This window comes from Trichechus manatus, unplaced genomic scaffold, assembly GCF_000243295.1.
Source record: "Trichechus manatus latirostris isolate Lorelei unplaced genomic scaffold, TriManLat1.0 scaffold00112, whole genome shotgun sequence".
Lineage (NCBI taxonomy): Eukaryota > Metazoa > Chordata > Mammalia > Sirenia > Trichechidae > Trichechus > Trichechus manatus.
The window spans coordinates 1,310,282-1,318,972 of NW_004444048.1; the positions used below are offsets into that span (position 1 = coordinate 1,310,282).

General features: G+C 36.4%; 1 protein-coding gene across 1 annotated transcript in view; it reads right to left on the reverse strand.

Moving 5' to 3' along the window:
* SOX5 (SRY-box transcription factor 5) overlaps nucleotides 1–8,691 on the reverse strand; it is a 955,120-nt gene that overhangs the window by 20,597 nt on the left and 925,832 nt on the right. The window lies entirely within an intron of this gene.

Here is an 8,691-nt window from a genome sequence, read left to right on the forward strand (position 1 = left end):
GTGGTGTTACAATCCCACCCTAATCCTCTTTAACATAAAATTACAATCACAAAATGGAGGACAAACACACAATTCTGGGAATCATGGCCCAGCCAAATTGATACACATTTTTGGGAGGACATAATTCAATCCATGACACCAAGAAAGGTAAAACTAAGTTTTGGGATTTCACATGTCTCTATATGTGGTGAGGATTCAACCAAATTCTAAAAAAAATCTTTTTTGTTGTTTTAAACCAGGGCACACATACATACGGACTAAATACACTGAGTCAAAACTGAAGGGTTAATATGAAGAAAACAGGAGGCCAGAAAAGAAAAATAACAGAATTCACAACCTACACAGGACGTCCAGGGGGTGGGAGGACTGCACCGATGTAAACAGAAAACTAAAATGTTGTCTGATGATATGTGTTTCATAAACAATGGGTAACTCAGTTACTGAGCAGCAGAGAGGTACAGCATTTTTCTCTTTAATTTTTCCTTTTCATGGAATAAAAGCTATAAAACTGTCAGCATTCTTACAAATGTAGCCTTAGTAGCCAGTAGTTACTTCAATTAAATAAACATAATTAGACTATTTTAAGAAGTCATCACTTAGTTCATCAGTGCTGGGTCTGACAAATAGAATCAGGCACATCAGGGCAATCATTCACTTTTCGATTATCCGTGGTTGTTTTAGGATAAGAGAGAGAAAAAGAGAAATTAGAAGAGGTATCTAAAATCTCATTTTAAAGGACAGCTAACACCTCATTACATTTTTTAGCAGAGCTGCCACAAGAAGCAAAATTAATACAACTGAACATATTTTTTTTCCCCTTAATTTGTCCTCTAGTTAAGGGACGGGTGAGTGATAAAGGAAGAGATAGGAAGGGAGCAGGAAAAGGAGAAACAGAGTTGGTAAAGAATATGGGGAGATGATATTTGCTTAAATGAGTTTTTTGTGACAAAGCCTCAATAATGTACCAAAGAGTACAGATAACTAAAGCTGGAGCACAAGCCAATCCAACAGACACTAAGTTACTTTCTTGAATACCTTTCAGTGGATTTCAGTGAAGAAGAGTGTGAACTTAACAAGGCAAAAGACCTGGATTCAAAAACTGATCTACCACTGGAACAAATCTCCTAATCTTCTCAAATCTCAAGGTTTTTTTTTTTTTAAGGGAGATAAAAATACTGCTCTACCTATCTTAAAGTATGATATCGAAATACGATGTGAAAGCACACTGAAAGTTGTAAAGCTCAAAATAAATATCAATAGCCCTTATGACTTATGATTCATAGTCATATGTCTTTCTCATTTGTAAGAGAAAAGATACATGATTGGAGAGATCCAATGGGACCCTTTCAAATAAATGTTAAATTCAGAACATCTTGATAATTTTTAATCCATACTGGCAAAATGGTCTGTAATGAATCACACTAAAGAATACATCTACTAAATATAAGAGGGTAACTTAAAAACAAACTTTCTTTTAATTGTTTCAGCGCCTCAGTGTGTAAAAGTCTTGAAGACAGAGCTAACTGGTCTCGGCAAGGAGTAAGAAAGCAAAGGAGAAGGGAAGAAAAGACCATTCTTGATAGGCGTGGATTTTAACAATAACTTTTTTGGTCCAACTATAACAGTAATTCTTACTTTCCTTAGAGAAAATATAGAAATTCAGAAATGTGGAGATACAGAAGTAAAATTACAACCCTAGCATTTTAACACAATTATTATTTACATTTTGTTGTGTATCCTTCTAAGTCTTTTTTCTATGTACCATGAAAATATACTTTTAAAATATCTGGACCATTCTCTATACAGTGTTTTGAAACTTTATTCATGAATACAGTATTGTGAACATATCTTCATACCCTTAAATGAATAGACAATTTTAATTATCAGAGAGGCCTGTGGTTATCTATCTGAAAGCCTAATTTGGCATGCTCAATGTGTCTCATTTTATTGGACCCTACTGCACTAACCTCTCTACTAGAATGATGTAAAGAACACAAGACTCTCTGTTTGAAAACATGCACAGCTTTTCCAGGCTTGAAAATTAAACCATAAAAAGTTTACTGGAAAAAAAAAAAAAAAACGTTTAAAAAGCTCCTTAAAAACTCACACCATAATTGCTCCCCACCAAGCGTGGGCACTTGCTAGCTGCAAGTAGTGGCACTGTGACAAATGTAGCAAAACTGAAAGTGGGCTATACTAAGAGAAAGAAAAAGTCTTCCACTGGCCATCTGTGAAAATAAGGCATGTGGCCATTAAATGCAGAGGCTGTAAATATACACAAACTCCATGAAGCAAATGGCAAAAAAGGACTAAACTTCAAGCTCAAACAAATCAAAATGTTTAATGCATAGTTACCACTGCTGGACGAAAACAGCTCTGATCTTTGCAGTCTGCAAACTCGGCATGTATTTCAATTAAATACCCCCAAAAAGAGAAGAAAGAAAAGGAAAGAAATGAAAAGACAGAGAAGAAAACCATCTGGAACAAAAGGCTATAGACAGCCTATACTCAATTTCTAGAAACAAACGGCCCCTTTAACTTGCACCAGCCTGTCAAGAATGTCGATTGGAATTATTGAAAGGCTGACATATAGAGTGATGGATGGATGATGACATAATACCTATTTGTCTTTTTGTCATGGTCTTTGAAAACTGGCTGCTGTGTGCTGATAATATTCACTAAGGGGTTTTCCTCTCCCCTCCTGTCCCACAAGAAGTGTTCCCTAGTTAAGACACTCAGAATTAGGAAGGTTTTATGAACGAAAAACAAAAGAAAAGAAAACCTCAGGTTCAAACGCCGACGTGCACATAAAAAGGCTGGTCTAGATTTTCTAATAATCAGTTGCCTAGAAAGCAGTTCTCTACCCATTTTATATAAATTTTCAGAGGAGCGAGACTTCAGTAATAAAAAGGCAAGTATTGTGCTTCAGATTTTGTGTATCTTTTAACTAAAGTCACCAAGTAATCATATGTAAAGTTAGAGATTAAAAATAATATATACTCACTTTTATAAAGGGAAAATATTAATTGCTTGTGTGTATGTGTGTTTAAATTTCTTCCTAGGCAAATTCTAACCAGAGGATTCAAATTATTGAGAACATTTTTTTAAAGCGCGCACACACGCAGACACACACACACACACACGCACACACCCCTAGTAAAAGCTCCGACTTTTGCCTCACTGTTGCAATGATCTCTTTTCCTCTTGAAGGATTAACCTAAAAACGTAGCTACCTCCCTCATAAAGTCTTTTTCTCCAACCACTGAAATATCTCTTTTCTAACTTGACTTCTCTGAGTCACTTTAGCTAATGGCAACATCTACAAAAACTATCCATAATCATTAATTGTAGTATCTCCCACTGAAAGCAGACGCATGAGTTCCTTACTATTCACTTTTTCCAAGCAAAACCTGTTATTCACAATTCCTCATATGTCTTCTCCTTATCTAATGGAGGAGCATGTGTTAGATAATGCTGAACTAGATACACTGTCAGTTTCTGAAGAGTTAACATTGCTGGCCCCATCCATCAGACGGTCAGCGAAGCATCAGGAAAGAATGATGGATGTAAAATTATTACAGGGCTGCCATCTGATACACTCACTGCCATTTGTAACTAATGCTGGGACTGACACACTTTTTTCATTATTAAACATCCACATTAAGTCAACACTGGTCACTGTCATTTCATGTGTGGTACTCTGTTAAAGGGAAAGAAAAGGGTTGACAACGGCAGCAAAGAGGTGGTTGTAATGGAAGAGTTTCCAACAGCCAAGAGTTTTATATAATAAAATTAACCTTGCTTTACAGATCAGCCTACATAGTCTGTGGTGAGACTGACGATAAACTAAAAAAAGAAACTGGTGCCATTATTGAGTAAATTATTCTTTAAATTACAAATGTTTATTCACTAAATTTTCATCTTATTCTATATAGATTTTTAAAGACTTCCCACTGAGCCTCAGATGGAAGAATAAGATATTTTTCTAGCTGTTCTTATTTGCAGTTATACAGGAATTCATGGCTTGCGTATTTACATTCCAGGTATACTGTAGGCACTCAATGTTTGGGGAAGAACTTCTCTACCTTAAGAAATGTCTGCATACATTTGCAGGTTTATTTTTGTGAGTAACATCCATTTCACATAAGAAAAGCAATCCAGAAGTTGACCTTAACATGTATAGAACATGTGTTCAGAGATTTAATCTGTCATCAAGCATGTTTTCCTGTGCACATGCTTGTATGTAATTTAACTCTTTATGAATCACAGACAAGGTACAAGGCCATGGACATGTAACAGTGAAGAGAAAAAGTACACAGATAGATAATAAATATAAAACAAACAAAATAAACCTGTTTTATGATAGAAATAATTGCAAAGTTTGATATCATTTTTACAATGTAGCTGTGACAGACAATGGCGTTTTCCTATCCAATAGTCATTCTGGTCTCATTTTTCTTCCCTGCTAACATAACCTTGCAAACCCTGGTGGCGTAGTGGTTAAATGCTACGGCTGCTAACCAAAAGGTCAGCAGTTCAGATCCACCAGGCACTCCTTGGAAACCATATGGGGCAGTTCTACTCTGTCCTATAGGGTTGCTATGAGTCGGGAATCGACTCGATGGCAACAGGTTAATGTAGCCTTTGATCTCAAGACACCCCTTAATCTCAGGGAGGATAGGGTAAAGACTCTAGTTCAGTCGCAGAAAATAATCCATGATGAATTTAAAGTATTCTCTATTTTTGGTCAGTAATTATCTTAAGGGCGGGCATATGACCGGACTCTAGCCGATGAGATGTTTGTAGAAGTTGGCTTGAGGACAGTGAAACATCCCTATGTGAATAAAACTCATTGCCATCCAGTCGATTCCGACTCATAACGACCCTGTAAGACAAGAGTAGAACTGCCCCATAGAGTTTCCAAGGAGCGCCTGGTGGATTCAAACTGCTGACCCTTAGAAGACTGAACTTAGCACAGAAAAACACTTTTCCCTCCTAAATCGACCTGCCTTCATATAGATGGAAGAGCGGTAGTTGCAGTAGCCATTTTTGTGACCCTAAGGGAAAAAAAAAGAATCAAAGAGATTTTAATCCTGAGATCACTGAGCTGATGAACTAACACCACCAACGTCCTACTCCTAAACTCCATTATGTGAGAAAAATTAATCACTATTTGTTTAAGCGACTGCATTAGATTTCCTGATAAATGCAGCAAAATAGATTTCTAACAGATTCTACAGCATGGGTATGCTCTTACTACGATAAGTACATCTGGAGTGAGGGAAATAAGGTGGGAAACTTGCTGGTCTATTCCTCATTTCAACTGAATGGACTGGGTCTCTGCTGTATTAATGTTGACTGGTGGGATCAGGGCACAAACTGAGGTTTTTACGACCTCCTATTTGGAGATCTTTGTATGTGTTCAAACAAAAAGTCAAGAACCTGAGGATGCAGCTGACTGTATGATCAAAATTGTGCCATGTGGGTGATAATTAAGCAAAGTGATGCTTTTTATAAAATAAATGCATGAGGGTTTTCTTTCTGATTCCTCCTACCTGAGAAGCTTACTTATTTATCCATAACACTAATGTGTAAAAGAGCTATGTGGTAAAAGATAATATTTTTTTGAATATACAATCAGGCTATAATTAACCAGAGATGACAATTATAAATAACACTGTCTCCCAGAGTTTCCAAGAAACCTGACATACACAGTTTCTTGGGTATGTTGAAACACTTCCAAAAAAGTAAAGAAATGAGAAATCTTTTAGAAGTCTTCAATTAAAATGTGTTCCAGTAAAAATGACTTTCATTATATGTTTTGGTACATATCACTTAAAAACATTGTTTCTTAACTTCACACCTCTAATTGTTTTCACTGTCCAATTAGTTTTTCAGAATTAAGACCTTCTACTTGGGACAGCCATGTTGGCTATTTGAAATGTGAAACAAAGTTAAGGTGTATAAGATTTGTGTACCCAAGAAATCAAGCATCTCCTCCTCAGGATTCCAGTTATATGGATCTCAGGCAATGATACCACCTCGTAGAGTGATGTAAATCACCAACCATGTGAGGGCTGCATTTCTTTCTTTCCCCACTTCCTCTCTCCCAGCTCCTTTCCATCTTTCTTGCCCTCCCTCCTTATATTTCATGTACTTTGGGTTTAGAGACAGGAGTACTGTTTTAGAGGAAAAAAATGTCCTTTTGGGATTCAAATTATACGAGAAGATGACAGTGTAAAATATAAGATTAATTTATCATATATTCTGCTTATGTCTTTCATCAAGAACTATGAAGCAAAATTTCAAAAAAAAAGTACTGGTCTACTTATCCGGCCATGGATAAATTTGGGTGATTATAAAAATCTATTACAAAGGTAAGCATTTGGAAAATAATGATACAGTATACATAGTGATGTTCCTTTATGTGTAAAAACAAGTTTTTGTTAAGGGGAAGATCTACCTTTGTCAACTCAGGTATGTATAACTGGTCTGAAATGCCGAGCAATATGGGGTCCTCATTCAATTCCTACAGGTGGGTTCATACGCATAAATATGTAATGATTATCAGTCAAAATAATAATCTTATCTAAACTGTAAACTCTACAAATGAATTTTCTTGTTCAACACAATATCTCCAGCACATAGCACGGTTCTTAATACACAGTACATGCTAATATTAAACTGATTACTAATGAGAAGATATTAGTTTGACATTATTCTCTCATTCCCATGAGTTGCACAGACTGGTAGATCAATCGTTGATATTGTAGAAATGACACCTAAGCTAGTTTAAGAGGAAAAGGCAACCACAGTAGTACTGGCTTCAAAGAGAGCTTCAACAGCCTCCATCTCATTCTCCAGCGTCACAGATGACATAAGGGGTGAACTAATACAGACCCTTCTGCTAAGAAAGTTTACTTACACATTCCAAGAGTTTGCCATACTATTATAATAATGGAACTGCTTCATTTTCATATTTAAGATTTTTACTTAAAATTCTGTAAAAATATAAGATTATAATTGAAAATATAACTTAACTACATTGAAAATGCATGGCGCAAAGATTGGGAATGATAACCTTCATGAGAATGGAGACATCTTAACTGACCAATAGGTCCTGGCAAGTATTACTTCGAAACAAGATACATTTAAAAAAAAAAAAAAATTTATGAATCTACACAGTAAAAAGGAAAAGAAAATTGAAAGCAGTAGCTTTCAACAAAGGCACTCTCACTCCTACAACCCAAACAGGACATGCTAATCAGAGAAATAAAGTATGATTGTGGAGTGGAGCAAGAAGTGGAAATAGGGTCCCCAACTACGGATATGTATAGAATAAAGCAAATGCAGATGGTTCCACTCCTGCCACTTAATCAAAAGGCTGTGCAGAGTCACTGGAGCTGGCATAAAGTCATGTGTTAGAACAACAGCTGATCTGTATTAGAGAAGATTAACTCACAATGCCATGGTGGAGGGCCCAGGATTATTTTATGTACTTCCATTGCCTTACAAGCCGTCAGCACAATTATTGCCCTCCAATGTGAATGACTGATCTGTAACCACAGCTAAACAGCATGCTGCTTAGGGGCCTAGGAGCTTCATGAAGATGAATTTCCATACCATCAAAGTGCTTTTAATGGGCTCCCTGATCCAACCACAAGGCCTGTTTTGCAAGTATATAGAACTCAGGATGAAGGCTTCCTGTCCAAAAGGATTTGGTCGGTTGTCACTTGACAATTCCCAGCCAGCACAGGGGAGGAGAGGGGGGAGATAGGTAGAGTTGTCTCTGCTTTGGAGGATTGAAAAAAAAAAAAAAAAAAAAGGGTACAGATGCTTGCTGAATGCAACCAACTGCTGTATCCACAGCTGAATTCAATGCGCTTAACAAATAATGGCAATTTAGCTATGCTTGCGAGGAATAGCTGGAGTCACTTTGCATTAGCATCTGGCTGCGTGTTAAACTCATTTCTACGTGGGGAGAAGAGAAAAGGAATTTCTGTTCAAGAATCCTTTCAAGAATGTTTAAATATTTGAATATAAATTCCTTTATGCTTGCTATCATTCCTTCTTAGAGCTGTCACTTTGCTTTTCCCCTTCCCTCCTGGTGCTTAGCTGTGAAAATGGTGTGCCCTTCTCTCTGCACCAATGTCACTTTTCTTATGTTGTAAGACTGCAAGGGATGTATACTGACCTATACTTTGCTCTTCCCTCCAGAGACAGAACAGTATTAAAATCATTTCTCCATCCTTTTTACCCACAATAGGACCAGAGGAAAAGTACAGTTGTGACAGGATCACATGTATGCACACCTCACCTCCACTATGCAGACTGCTAGCTTCTTAGAGATTACAGATCGAATTCCATGTAAAACCTGGGAAACCAGAAAGCTATACAAATTAGCAATCTGTTCATTCTGGAAAATAAGCTTCTATGATGATTAACTTTCAAGTAATTGCTAAGTAGCTGATCTTTCTTTTTTTTTTTTCTTTTATCTACTGTATCTAGTTAACTATAGGATTGTGTAAAGGGAGATTCAGTAACATTTTAAAATTTCAATTCAAAACATATCTAATATTACCAAAAGAAGTACATTCTTCTGAGCATTCTATAATAACAACTTATAATACTTTTTTACAAACAAAATACAAGGATAGCTTAGGAAAAAGTTTGACTTTCTTTTTTTTTTTT